At 38.4% G+C, this 15,232-nt stretch overlaps 4 non-coding genes across 4 annotated transcripts; all 4 read right to left on the bottom strand.

Annotated features, from left to right (window-relative positions):
- Positions 1–3,208: 3,208 nt before the first annotated feature.
- Positions 3,209–3,372, bottom strand: LOC119653279. The gene has a single exon (XR_005249675.1). It is a non-coding gene; the product is annotated as a U1 spliceosomal RNA (small nuclear RNA).
- A 1,496-nt stretch (positions 3,373–4,868) lies between these two features.
- Positions 4,869–5,032, bottom strand: LOC119653289. The gene has a single exon (XR_005249684.1). It is a non-coding gene; the product is annotated as a U1 spliceosomal RNA (small nuclear RNA).
- Positions 5,033–8,172: 3,140 nt separating this feature from the next.
- LOC119653275 lies at positions 8,173–8,336 on the bottom strand. Its single transcript, XR_005249672.1, has one exon. It is a non-coding gene; the product is annotated as a U1 spliceosomal RNA (small nuclear RNA).
- Positions 8,337–12,156: 3,820 nt separating this feature from the next.
- Positions 12,157–12,320, bottom strand: LOC119653278. The gene has a single exon (XR_005249674.1). It is a non-coding gene; the product is annotated as a U1 spliceosomal RNA (small nuclear RNA).
- Between the last annotated feature and the right edge of the window lie 2,912 nt (positions 12,321–15,232).

Here is a 15,232-nt window from a genome sequence, read left to right as displayed (position 1 = left end):
TTACAGTATCTATCGATCGGCTCAAGCCTGCTTATGCGATGGCGATATCGAAGAGATCCCTATCTCGGACCAACAACAGGAAGCCCCCGTGACAACGCCCACTCCCGAGAGAGACATCCGAAAAATCGTTCAATTTCCCGTTCAACAACCTGAAGTGGCAAACTCAACGAAATATGGCAGACGTGTTAGATTTCCTGATCGTTACCAGGCAGGCCTTCAATAATTTAACAACATAACATAAAAAATTTATTTAAGTATAAGGAGTGCTTTACGTTCAGCATTGAGAAAGGAAACAAGCTGTTTCCGAAACATCGGTTTATGCGAACCTTACAATATAACAAACCCTTATTGAGATTCGCTTGTTATCGGACGCACTGTTAAACAGGAATAAAGCAGACTTGGCATTTTGATGCGTCGGGTAAGCTAATGGATGGACTCCCCATGATTTTTTGGACTTACGCTGGAAGAAAACTGAAGTTGTCATAATGATTAAAAAAAACAATTCCGACTCTGCTTTCCTTATCGAGTCAAAACCCACGGATAAGTAAATTCAAAAATCAACTTTTTCGTGCCAATCAAAGCAGCAGCGGACAATGCTGCAGCTGGAGTTTCGGCCTTACACAACTGTAGAGAGCCTTGCGGATGGGGTCTGCTTATCCTACTATCTCTGAACCAGCCGTGATAGTAATCGCGGGAGTGATTCTTGCCAACGAAAGTAAAGCCATGTACAAGCACAAGAGAGCTGACTCAAGAGAGGTAATTGTTCATGAAAAACGGCAACATAAACTAAATGAGTGACAACTTATTGGCGAGACTACTTTGCCTTACCCAGCTTCAAAGAGAAAGAGGTATATCTTTCCTCCACAAGTTTGAGAAAGCGCGATCTCCTGACTGTACTTTACAACCTTTTTCGTGAAAGGTGGTGTGGGATTCGGTAAAAGGTTTATTCAAAGGGAAACTCTCTTCAGAAAATATTGTCAGAAAGATGTTGCGGAACGGTCACAGATCAACCCAGGTTGCAAACTATTTTCAGTTTTTCTTGCTGCGAAAAAGAAAGAGCTCAACCGGTATTGGGGCCGGATGGCAAGATGTTCCTTGAACTAACAGTTCCCTTCTTCTGCCCCCCTCTCGTTGGTGAAAGGAATTTATTGACTTGAAGCTAGCCCAGAGTAATGAGACAAACGGTTCCAGGCTTGTTCTTTGATTTTATTGGAGCAGATTATCGAGATGGGATGCGTTTTGAGGATTAGATTTAATATAGATAATCTGTTCTCATTATGACTTTTCCCAGATTTTTCAGTGGGATTGTTTCTGAGGACGAGATCCGCTTCACTTTTCGGTGGGTACATTTTGAGTTTTAACTCGTCTACTTTTCAATCAATACTAAAGTTTGGATTAGTTTCAAAACCGTGACTTTTCTTTTAACACCGTACCACATCATGTCCTGGAGGAAATAATATCCACCCCCCTTTCAACTCAACCCAATGTCGCGCTACTGCATACAAAGTACTTCACAGACTACATTCACCAAATTTTGTGACAATAGCTTTATCCTTTCTCGAATAAATTGCTATGACAGACAAATGGGCAGTCAGACAGCCTCCAATAATTATGTGTGGGAGCAATTCGTTTTCATTGAGTTGAATCGGCGCATTGTCCTGGTTAGACAGCGGTTTTTTCTTTGCCATATGATGCCTTTCCTGCTCTAGCCCGCTTTCACTCTTTCGTCTCCATTCGACTGACGCTCTTTTTGACCCTGGAGTATAATGATAAATCCCCGTTTCATCCATTGTTATGTACCGGCGCAAAAAATCCTTTTTATCCCGCGTTTTTGCTTCACTGCGAACAAACGCAGAACCCACTGGAAAGAACATTTTTTCATATCTAAATTGTCATGCACAATGTTGGACAGTAGTGCCCTTTGATATCTTCAGGATCTTATCTATGTCCTCCAACGTCGCTCTACGATCGGACATAACCATTTTTAGCACTTCGGGCGCAACCACGTCAATCGAGTGTCCTGCACACCCTGCGTCTTCTATAGATGTTCAAAAACGTCTGAAGTTTGTATACCATCAGCAATTGATTACTTTCGACGGACACTTTTCTGCATAACACTTTTTCAACCCTTTTTCAGCTTGAACGGTACTTTTCCCATTACAAAACAGTGTTTGATTAACACACAAATCTATCGTCACTTAGCCTCCAATATCTCAAGAACTACTAAACCGAATGCCATGAAATTTCGACACGTATTTTCTAACAGTTGGTTCTCCTGAAAAACATGATAGTATGGTATTCGCGGCGCGATATGTGTGTTAGCCCCAGGACTTAATGATCCATGTGTTAGGTATTCTTTAGTCGAATCCACCAAATCATATATAAGATCTGAGCGGCTTCTAAGGTTTAATGCAAAACGGTTATAATGACAATATCATTCGAGAATACCTAATCAGTTTTAGGACCGGTCGTCCAACCACCAACTGCATATTGAAAAAGTGCTATGAATACAACGTTGATGTACTACTACTGCCTATTCGGCTCTAGCTCAATCCAGGCACTATGGTTCCTTCATATGTATCGAGATTTATCACAGGAAGAAGAACAACAGCTTCAAAGCTGCTTCAGTAGAACGAATCAATCATCAATCAATTAGTTGTGCTATCTTCATCCCTTCTTCAGAATCATCGACCACTACACTTATCAGAAAACATTAAAGGAATTTACAAAATCGCTCTTAACACGACCAAAGCCACTTCTGCCACTGCCGGGACCATTTTTTTCCCAAAGCAATCGTTGCCTAATTAATGCTATCTAATTACTTTTTATAAATTTTAAACTGGATTGGGTACAGTTGAGAATAAGCATAGGAACCTACGGGAGCGGGCCCGCATTTTTCATCTCCCCCACCCTTCGGAGAGATAAAAACCATGCAACTTGATAAAATAAAACAATCCGATATCGCACCATGAAATGGTCGACAATGACAGTATTTTTTCCATAATAAAAAGTTTTATAGCAACAGGTAGCATGTAAGGTACAGAACGCCCACACAATTATAAATCAATTAAATCCGCATAAAATCTCTTGATCCCTCAATCCAAGCCGGTAGACCCTTTCAAAATTTAAATTCCATACATGCAAAATTAAACACAAGAGGGGTCCGGCCAACTACACTTAAATCTAATTTCTTTTAAGGATTATCTATGTCGGGACGGCGCGAACGCCATTCCCGGCTACCAAAAATTTCACGCACGAGTTATCCGCATTAGGGATAATCGCGGAGGTCAACTCAACCCAGGTGCAATGGCCAAGTCTCGCTCCGGGGGAACCGCCTTAATGATCACGGTAACCCCTACGCCAGGTAAGTATGCTTTCTCACCGTTGCCAGCCAACTTTTAAACACAACAGAACACGACAAGGATATGAATTTTATTCACAGAAAATTTTCCTTAGGGAAAGGACTGAAAATTTCATGTGGAAAATGAAGTAGGACTTCTTAGCGATGAAAAATTGACGTTATATGAAAGATAGGAAATAAGAAAGTATATATTTACAAGGATATTGTTGAAATAACTAGCAAAAAAGGCATTGTAAATTGTAAAATTATCCTGCAAAAATCACAAGTCGGAATTAACAATCTTGGCCTTGGTTCCTCAGATATGAAAATGTAAAGAAGCTTCAACGAATAAATCAATTTTTTGTCTTTCACATTCACTTTATTTATTGGATTAAGCTCTAGATATATTGCTCAGTTTTTAATATCAGACACCACTTTATTTAATATATTATTATACGGAGGTTAAGATGTAATCAATTTTGTTAATAATAGGATTTGCACCGAACTTTCCAATATCGTACCCTATATTATGATTTATTGCATAGGTGTTAAGAAGGAATCGATTACGGGAAAGGATATATTTTGAGCGTCATGATTTTTATCCAATTTTTCCGCGGAATAATTTCTAATTCTACACTTTTTTCACTCCTCTATGAGGAAAATACCTAAATGAACGACGAAAGCGTTCTAGTTTAAATGGAGCAGATAGTATTTTGCTATTATCGACAGAACTATTATTAAAGGTACGATTAATAGAGAAAGTAGGCCCACAGAAACTCAGTTAAACTCAATTTTTAAACAAAAACTTGCAAACCTAAGCACTGAAGAAGGCAACAAGTAGTCGCCTAAATATACATATTTGCCTTTTAATAAATAATTTTAGTGAAGTAAGAGGAAACGGTTTTTGAATTTTCTTTTATATCAATTTTTAAGAGTATGTAGCTACTTTTTCCCGACACATTACCTTACGTAAAAAATACTAACTAATCCGCAGTGGAACTGGAACAATTTTCCTAGCTTTTATAAGTGACTCTTGGGGATTTTTGACTATTACTTCATGACTGTAAAAACTGTCCTTACTTGGTTAGATGTAGTTTGTGACTTGCGGCTTTGGCTGATTCTGCTAGTGTATCTGGGTTATAGAAAACCAAAATAGAAGTACTTTTCCGAGATACTGAAAAAGATTTCGTATCTACCATATATTGAAAACTTCCAGGACTAGTTATTCTCTTTTCTCAGTGAGTCTTAGCCTCACCAGACTAACAATCACTGATAATAAAAAATCTTTTTCAACATTGGAAAAATTGTCTTTTTTTGATTTTCTGGACATGACTTCAGCTTCCAGTAATGTAGTAAGTTGAACTGGACAGAGGCCATTGCTTTGTCTCACATCTAATTGATAGAATAGGAACACACCAATATCATATCTAATCCCTGGACTATTCTCAGAGAATAGAGGAATTTAGAAAACTCCCTTTAAATTTCCACCTACTTTTCTTAAATCTAATGTTTGTTTAGGACCATTTATGTCGGGACGGCGCGAACGCCATTCCCGGCTACCAAAAATTGCACACACGAGTTATCCGCATTAGGGATAATCGCGGAGGTCAACTCAACCCAAGTGCAATGGCCAATCCTCACTCCGGGGGAACCGCCTTAATGATCACGGTAACCCCTGTGCCAGGTAAGTATGCTTTCTCGTCATCATGGCTCAGGTTATATGCAAAGGATAACACGACAAGGATATGCATTTTATTCAAGGAAAATTTTGCTTGAGGAAAACATGAGATTTCAATGTGGAAAATGGTACCTGAATCCTTGATTTTCAAAAAAGGGATTCGGGGATGATAAATACATATTGAAGGAAGCCATCAATTAGGAAAAATAATCAGTATATTTAATATATATGAGGCAAAACATATATAAATATGTACATATAAGAGGGGACATTTAGGCCTTTAAGTATCCTTTTAAAAGTAGGCTCCAGAGAATTTCGTCCTTGAGAAATTCTTTTAAGCGAAGAATTCATCGAAAGATTGAACATTGGCAGAAGGTTATAAGATGAGAAAATGACGACATACACTAGCAGCCAAAAAACACTGGAAATTCTACATTTCCAAATAGAAGTGTTGAGTAACTCCCACAATAAAATAAATTTAAACTGCAGTTGCAGGATATCTGCCTGCTTAGTGTTTTTTTTTGTTAATTGGGAATGGTAATGGTATTGGTATTGGTAATGTTGATTGAGTGGTGAATACCGGATGATTTTGCCTTGTAAAACACAATGACTGAGTTCTGAACAAAAAGCTGCCGTAATCCCATTGACCAATGAAAATGTGAGTTACGCGGATATTGCACGCAGGCCATGTTCTCACTTGACAATAGTAAGATTGCTGTAAAAGTATCGATAGACGGGAGATCCTGGGCACAAAAAAGGTCGAGTCGGGAGTTAGAATAACTTTGTCAAGAGAAGTAATTAGCCACTCCGTTTTCAAACACGATTAGGCCCCAGCGCTTACTGAGACAATAACTTATATTGCTAATTATTACTACCAATTAATAGATTTAAAAAAAAATAGAAATAAAATTTTTGAGACTGTCCTCCACAAGGTCCTAAACATGAATCCAATTGAAAGTGTTTGGAGTTATTTGAAGTACCACGTAGGTAGAATGCAGTTGGAGATCAGTTAAGAGCTTTGAAACGCGATACTTCGTACTTGTATCAAAATATGTATACCTGAAAACATTGATTAGATTGGTGCCAACACTGTGCAGAAAACTTATACCCATGAGTGGGGCACCATTTAATTAATAATTGTTTTGTGTTAGTTCCGTTTAACACATTATAATCACAAAAAGAGAAAGAAAACATATTTCCCCGAGAATAGTCTAGTAAAATCTATTTATCGGGTTTCCATTTATATTCCTCGCCCTTTGGCAGTAGATATTAAACAACACATCTAGAATATTTTGAGGGCTGGACTCTGTACAGAGGCAGCTACATGATTTTTATTTTTAGATTTTTTCGTTTGGTAAATTCTGAGAATGGGGCGGTTAAAGAAATCATCACTTTCGACATCCACAATCCCTACCTTTCCAACAAATGTCAAAATTAAGACTGGCTTTGGAAAGTTCTAATCGGGACCTTTCATTTGATACCCAAGATGGCTATATTCTGTGTAATTGTACACCACCCTTTTGCATATGAGGACCCTCCCAAATTTCGTGTCAATAAGTATAACCGTTTCTAAGAAAAGTACGTGTGACAGACAGACGGACAGACCACCAAATTTCGTGTCAATCAGTGTAGCCGTTTCTAAGAAAAGTACGTGTGTCAGACAGACGGACAGAGACAGATATTGTCTTAAAAACAAGATGAATATTGTCTTGTTGAAACCAAAAACCTCTAAGCATTGTATTTATTAAATTCTTGTCGTACGGAAGATTATTATTCTCCTCTTCAAGGAAAAATAGATCAATGATTTTGACACTTAAGAAACACTAATTGATCGGATACATTTCCCCATCTCATACAAAAAAAAATTGTTTTCTTGCAATCGAGGTCAAATCCGTCCATTTTTCTAGCGGATGAGTAAAGCGATAATGAAGCTTGCCGCAATTCCTAAATGATCTTCCTCTGAGATATTCACACAAACTACTGATCCGGCTAGAGGAGCCGATGTTTAATTATTGAGAACTTCAACGAGTTCAAAATCTCAGCACTACCCGCACAGTTCGGCACCAGCGACAATATTCTCGACTAAAGCTCGCCATCGATGTCCAATCCGGCAGCCAAACCGGACAGATCAACTACATCCCATCCACGTTACCACCGCCGCTCAAATGCGGACTCTTCAGACGTAACTGACACGCCGAACTGAACGTGGACGGGCTTAAGCAACAACACTCTACTCCTGTTGAAAATGAAGTTTCTATATTTCTCAAAATCGTTCAGATGTGAATACTTTTTGGATACCAAACTTTATATTCTAAAAGTCGATGATACGTTAGTGGGGCGGCAGAAAGCAAAAAAAAAACACCAAACCCGGGGTGAGAATTATACGGGACATTCTAAAATTGCAAAATTAATACAATTTTGTTACTTTCTATTCCACGCCCCAGTGAAATTCCAGGTCCGGGGAAAATCCCCCTCTTAATTAACCTAATTATTGATTCAAAATGCGAGGACCTTCTTCCTAAAATCTTTACATAAACAAGTCGGTAAACTGGAAGCTAAACGCTCCAGATAAGAAAGGTTTTGTGTATTGCTTATACAAATATATTTGAGTGGGCATTTGTCCCATTTGTACCTAGCTCGTAATATTTGTGCATTTAGCTTGTCAGACCAATTACTTCAGTATGATAGAGAGAGCAATGAATTTGCACAAAAGTGACAACTTTGATCTATTATAACTCCACCAAACAAGGTAGCATAATTCTCTATAGTATATATAGCCTTCATTACTGCAAAACTTGATGATTCTAGGATAAACCTAAGGGGAGTCCCCAGTCAATTTCTATTTTAGGACCAAGATACAATTTATATTTTGGGAGCAAGATATGTCAATTACAACAACAGTTTAAAGGGTAGGAACGAAGGAATGTATGACTAACGTAGATACTACATATTTAAAGCCGAGCTAGGATGAGTAATGCACGTTCCATCTCTCCTCGTAAAATTTAACAGTTGTAATCCGGAAAAACTTGATGCAGATTAATCAACACCAGTCCCCGATACAGAAATTTTCAACAGGAACTCTAGCAGACTTCTAACGAAAACCCTACATTAAGTTTTCCTACAAGTTCTAAATTTTTCTTTTAGGATTATATATGTCGGGACGGCGCGAACGCCATTCCCGGCTATCAAAAATTGCACACACGAGTTATCCGCATTAGGGATAATCGCGGAGGTCAACTCAACCCAAGTGCAATGGCCAAGCCTCACTCCGGGGGAACCGCCTTAATGATCACGGTAACCCCTGTGCCAGGTAAGTATGCTTTCTCGTCAACAGGATTCAGCTTATATGCAAAGGATAACACGGCAAGGGTATGAATTTTGTTCAAGGAAAATTTTGCTTAGGGAAAACATGAGATTTCAATGTAGAAAATGGTACTTGAATCCTTGATTTTCGGAAAAAGGATTCGGAGATGATAAATCCATGTTGATGAAAGCCATGAATTAGGAAAAACAATATTACTAAATTTAACATATATGAAGTGAAGCATATATAAATACATATAAGAGAGGCAGAATCAGGTCTTTAAGTATCCTTTTAAAATTGGGTTCCAGTGAATTTCGTCCTTTAAATTTTTATAAGCGGAGAATTCGTTGAGAGATTGAACAATAACGGAAAGTTACAAAATGGTAAAATGGCGTGTCCTTCGACACACACACTAGCGGACAAAGAAACGCACAATGGAAAAGTTCCTGACATTTTACATTTCCAAGTAGAAGTGATAGATAATTCCCAAAATAAAATTGAAATTGCAATTGCGGGATACCTACCCGGTTAGTGTTTTTTGCTTGTAGTTCTATTAAAAAATCTTAATTTTCCAGTCAGGGTAAGCGTAGCCTCCATAGCATAGTAATAGTGCGAAATTGTTTCAGAAGGCGGAGTGTGGGGAGCCTTGCCTTCGGAGACAGTAGCACAACTCAGAATAGTTATAAACCTATTCTAGCAAAAAATCGTTTCGCTTCAATTGTTGAAAATTATGAATTCATTTTCAAACATAATTAGGCCCCAGCGCTTACTGGGACAATAGTAAGTTATATTGCTAATTAGTACCATCAATTAATAGATTTAAAAAATAGGTTATCCAGTAAGTAATATAGAAAAATCCAGAACTTTTAGGTATTAACATTCTTAGAAAGCTAAGGGATTCATATTTTGGTTTATAATTACTATATTATATATTGGAATATTTATAAACCAATTCTGCCAAAAAATCACTTCATTTCAATTGTTGATATGGTATGTTCGCGGAAATTCATTTTCAAGCACGATTAGGCCCCAGTGCTTACTGCGAAAATAGGAGTTATATTGTTCAATATTACTATCAATTAATAGATTTTAAAAAAAATAAGTTAACCTTATCCAGTGTAGTAATATAGAAAATCATGAACTTTTAGGTATTAACATTCTTACAAAGCTAAGGGACTGATATTTTGAGTTGGCTTCCAGAAAGTCCTAACGTTAGTTAGTTCCTTTTAACGCATTATAATCACAAAAGAAGAGAAAGAAAACATATTTACCAGAGAATAGTGTTGTAGTACTTATTTATTGGGTTTCCATTTATATTCTTCGCCCTTCAGCAGTAGATATTAAACAATACATCTGCCCCCTATCTATCCAACGAAATTCTTTGAAATTTTCAGGACTTATTCAGAAAATATTTCTACGGTCCACAAACTAGGATAATTACGATCCATTCAGTAGTTAAAAAACAAAAAAATTCACAAAAAAAATCTTAACAAGGCACCAAAAATTTAGTTTTCAATATTTTTTAATGATCCTAGTTTGCGAACTGTGGTTAGGGGTGTGCACGTTAAAATACCATTCACATTTTTTCTTTACAATGATCACAGCGCCCTCTAGCGTGACAGAAGAAAAAGGTGGAGATGGGTGATGAAAAAGATTGGAGATGGATGTATAAGTTGCTCTGTATTTCAATAATGAACTATGCTATCGAGCTGGAAAAATTACTACGCGTGCTCAAGATATTGATAAATATATGGTGCAAAAATTAAATCTGTTCCTTTATCCAGTTCTTCACAAAAAAATCCTAAAAAAAAGCGAAAAAAAAAACTGAGAAGACTTCGATATGGGAAGTATTTTGAGGTCTGGAGACCGTATAGAGACAGCTTCATGTTTTTTTTCAGATTTTTCGGTTTAGAAGTTTCTGAGAATGGTTCCGTTAGAGAAATGTTCACTTTTGACCCCCTCACACTCCTTATTTTCCCAACAAATGTCAAAATTAAGACTGGCTTCGGAAAGTACTAATCGAGGGTTTTCATTTAATACTGACATGACCCCTTTTGCATGTATGAGGTTTCTCTCAACCCTTCCAGGACATACTGATCTGCTATGTCTATAATTCTAGATATTCATACAAAGTACGGCTATAGCGGTCTTCCCCGCATTAGAAAATTACGCCGAAATAGTACTTTCACCTGCCAAATTACAATATTCATTAAAAAAGCATTCATTCATTTGTTAATTATAATGGTTTAAAACTTGAATTCTGACAAGGCGGTGACATCGTCGAGCGAGCAATTTGAATCTTATCTATGCCACGGCAACCGGTTCAGTGTTTCCCACGTTCAGTCCGACCTGTCAGTTTCGCCGGATGAGCCGCGCAATGCACCGGGCCACGAGTTGAATTGAAAGCACCATTCACGTACCGGCAGCCGCAATTATTTTTAGTTCAACTCTGGACGAGGAAAGCGTACGAGCATTTATCAACAATGTTCGCCAGCGATAAAGATGCCCATAAAATTCTCGTTTACATCCTAAACAAACAAGAAATCCTCGCTCACAGCCTAAACAAACATGTCTAGCCGATTGGCCAAATCTTTTTGTATTCGATCACCAGTCGCTTGAGCAATCAAAACTGACAGACCAACTTCATCCCATCCACATTACGGCCGCCGGTCAAATGCAGAGTTTTCAGGCATAATTGACAGGCTAAACTGAACGTGGATGGCGGGCTTAAGCAACAACAGTCCGCTCCTGTTGAAAATGAAATTTCTATATTTCTCCAAGTCGTTCAGATGTGCATACTTTTTGGATACCAATCTTTGTACTCTAAAAAAGTCGGTGATACGTTAGTGGGGCGGCAGAAAGCAAAACACCAAACCCGGGGTGAGAATGATACGGGACATTCTAGAATTGCAAAATTAATACAATTTTGTTGAAATTTTTCTATTCCACGCCCTTCCGGGTCCGGGGAGAATCCCTCTCTCAATGAACTTAATTATTGATTCATATTGCGAACGCTTTCTCCCTAAAATCTTTACATAAACAAATCGGGAAACCGGAAGCTAAACGCTTCAGATATGAAAGGTTTTGTGTGTTGCTTATACAAATATATTTGAGTCGGCATTTGTCCCATTTGTACCTAGCTCGTAATGTTTATGCATTTAGCTTGTCAGACCATTCACTTTAGTATGATACTGACATTCAAAATCTTAGAATGCAATGAATTTGCAATAAAGTGACAACTTTGACCTATTATAACTCCACCAAACTAGGTAGCATTATGCTCTATAGTAGATATAGAATTCATTGCTGCAAAATTTGATGATTCTAGGATAAAGCTTAAGTGGGGGTCCCCAGTCAACTTCTAAAAACCCAAATGAATATGGCAATATATTATTATTAACTTTATCCAAACAGGTATCGATATGGCGAGTATTTTGGGACCTAGATACCAAACCTTAAAAGCCATGAGGACATTTGGATTTCGACTTGCTTTATAAATTAGCTTATATGCGGCGCTTGTATTGAAACGGCAACGTGAGTCCATTGTATGATATATACCTAAAAGCGAAAACATCAATCACAACAACAGTTTAAAGGGCAGGAATGTATGACTAACGTAGATATTACATATTTAGAGCCCAGCTAGGATGAATAATGCACGTCCCATCTCTCCTCGTAAAATTTAACAGTAGTAATTCGGAAAAACTTGAAGCAGATTAATTAATACAAGTCCCTGCTACAGAAATATTCAACAGGACCTCTAGCAGGCTACTAACGAAAACCCTACATTAAGCTTTCCTACAAGCTCTAAAATTTTCTTTAAGGATTATATATGTCGGGACGGCGCGAACGCCATTCCCGGCTACCAAAAATTGCACACACGAGTTATCCGCATTAGGGATAATCGCGGAGGTCAACTCAACCCAGGTGCAATGGTCAAGCCTCACTCCGGGGGAACCGCCTTAATGATCACGGTAACCCCTGTGCCAGGTAAGTATGCTTTCTGGTCATCGGGATTCAGCTTATATGCAAAGGATAACACGACTTGGGTATGAATTTTGTTCAAGGAAAATTTTGCTTAGGGAAAACATGAGATTTCCATGTGGAAAATAGTACTCGAATCCTTGATTTTTGGAATAAAAAAGGATCCGGGGATGATAAATCCATGTTGATGAAAGCCATGAATTAGAAAAGACAATATTATTCTATTTAAAATATATGAAATAAAACATATAAATACATATAAGAGGGACAATCCTAAAATTAGGTTGAATGGAATTTCGTCCTTCGGAAATTTCTTTAACCGAGGAGTTCATCGAAGTATTTATCATTGCCGGAAGGTTACAAGATGATAAAATGATGGTGTCCTTCGATAGCATAAAAGCAATGCTCCCGAGCGTGCTAATGAATTGTGCCCTGTATCGCTTTGAGGAATGGATTGACACCTGTAAGAATTCTACTGATAACCGAAAGAAATCCAAATTATACAAACACTAGCAACAATATGCATGAACGAGTCCTACTTCAGTTCTAAAAAGAAGACATCCGGACAACAATAGGCAACCCACCCGAGGCAGTCCTGTATGAATTATTAATGGAAATTGGATAAGGTACATACATACCATAAATGATGTGTTAGCGACAATTAAAAAGACTGAATTAGATGAAATTTTTTCCTCGACTTAAAGGTAATCCGAAAAGATGGAAAGGTCGAAAAGACATTTGTAGAAAATCAAAGTGCACCCAGCGAGCCATTTTATACACTTCGAATGTTGGTTGAAAATGCTTGGGGTTAGGTAATTTATGAAGTATACGGAGAGGGCCAATAATATGATACGAGAAAGATTGAAAAAATATGCTATCGAAACCGGGAAAGAGGTAGGTAACCTCAATCTAGAAAGAAGTGAGATAAATGCAATCCATCCCCATCCACACGTCGTCGTTATATAGACTACGGAAACGTCCATCCTCATGTAGGGAGCCGAAAATTCTTGGAAGGATTCTTCTCTCGAACGCGGTCAAGAGTTCGCAATTTTTCTTGTTAAGAACCCAAGTCTCCGAGGAATACACAAGGACTGACAAGATCATAGTCTTGTACAGTAAGAGCTTTGATCCTATGGTGAGACGTTTCGAGCGGAACAGTCTTTGGAAGCTGAAATAGGCTCTGTTGGCTACCAACAATCGTGCGCGGATTTCATCGTCGTAGCTGTTATCGATTGTGATTTTCGACCCTAGATAGGAGAAATTATCAACGGTCTCAAAGTTGTAGTCTCCCATCTTTATTCTTCCCGTTTGATCAGCGGTTTGATGTTGTTGGTTGGTTGGTTTTTGGTGCTGACGTTGCCGCCATATACTTTGTCTTGCTTTCATTGATATGCAGCCCAAGATTTCGCGCCGCCTGCTCGATCTGGATGAAGGCAGTTTGTACGTCTCGGGTCCTTCTTCCCATGATGTTGATATCGTCAGCATAGGACAGTAGTTGGGTGGTCTTAAAGCAGATCGTACCTCTTGCACTTACCTGAGCATCACGGATCACTTTCTCGAGGGACAGATTAAAGAGGACGCATGATAGGGCATCCCTTTGTCGTAGACCCCTTCTTGATGTCGAATGGTCTTGAGAGTGATCCTGCTGCTTTTATCTGACCTCGCACATTGGTCAGGGTCAACCTAGTCAGTCTTATCAATTTCTTCGGTATACCGAATTCTCTCATGGCCGTGTACAGGTTTACCCTGGCTATGCTATCATAGGCGTCTTTACAGTTGATGAATAGATGGTGCAACTGGTATCCATATTCCATCGCTTGCGGCATAGAGAAAATCTGATCTGTTGCTGATTTGTCTGGAGTGAAGGCTCTTTGGTATGGGCCAATGATGTTCTGGGCCTATGGGTCTATCCGGCCTAGCAAGATAGCGGAGAATATCTTATAAATGGTACTCAGCAACTTGATACCTCTAAAATTGCTGCTCCCTTTTTATGTATGAGACAGATAATGTCTCTTTGCCAGTCGTCAGACATTTTTGATATGGTACATACATATATAGATATGTGTTAGGGACAATCAAGAAGAATGAAATAAATGAAATTCTTTCTTGGATTGGACTGGTGATCTGGAAAAATGGTCGAAAATAACATTTATATTATAGAAAATCAAAGAGCATACAGCGGGCTATTCCACACACTTCGGACCATAATTGAGAATGCTTGGGGTTGGGTAATTTATGAAGTATATGGAGAAATCCAATAATATATATACGAGAGTAACCTCGATCTAGAAAGAAGTGAGATAAATACAATACTTCTTCCTGTCGATCGAAAGAATATTTTCCTCTTCAAGGGAAAATGGACCAATAATTCTAACACTTAAAAAACGCAAATTCATCGCTAGCAATTGCCCTTTCCATTCGGAGAAAAATACTTTGCTCCAAAAATTGACGAGAACCCTGTTCATCCTCTTAGCGGGAAAGCAGAATAATAATGAAGCTTGTCTACAAGGGGGAACCAAAAAGTAATAGGAATAGGACGGCGGTGCGGAGGGATCAGGTTTACGTTACAGTCCCGCCATCCAAGTCAATGTGCGAAATTGTCTCGCTGTGAGTGCATCGATATGCCTGTCATAGTTTTTTTTTTTACTAAAACAACTTTTTCTGATTCGCCGAAAACGTGGTGCCAGATTGTCGAGAGCAAGGCACGACTGTGAAATTTAATTTCCTATGAGAGAAATCACCCACGAAAACTATTGTTAATGTTTAAGACTTCTTATAGGAATGCTGCCCTAAATATAACAAGAGTCTACTAGTGGTTTTTACGTTTTGAAACGGGAGGAATACTAGTTGAAGAGAAACCCCGTGCAGGACACTCCTCAATGTCGAAGAAATCAATGGCATTGATCGTGAAGACGCTTGCCAAACC

The sequence above is a fragment of the Hermetia illucens genome, chromosome 3 (assembly GCF_905115235.1).
Source record: "Hermetia illucens chromosome 3, iHerIll2.2.curated.20191125, whole genome shotgun sequence".
Taxonomy (NCBI): Eukaryota; Metazoa; Arthropoda; class Insecta; order Diptera; family Stratiomyidae; genus Hermetia; species Hermetia illucens.
Note: the sequence above shows the minus strand (reverse complement) of the source record. Positions and strands in the feature narration are given on the sequence as shown.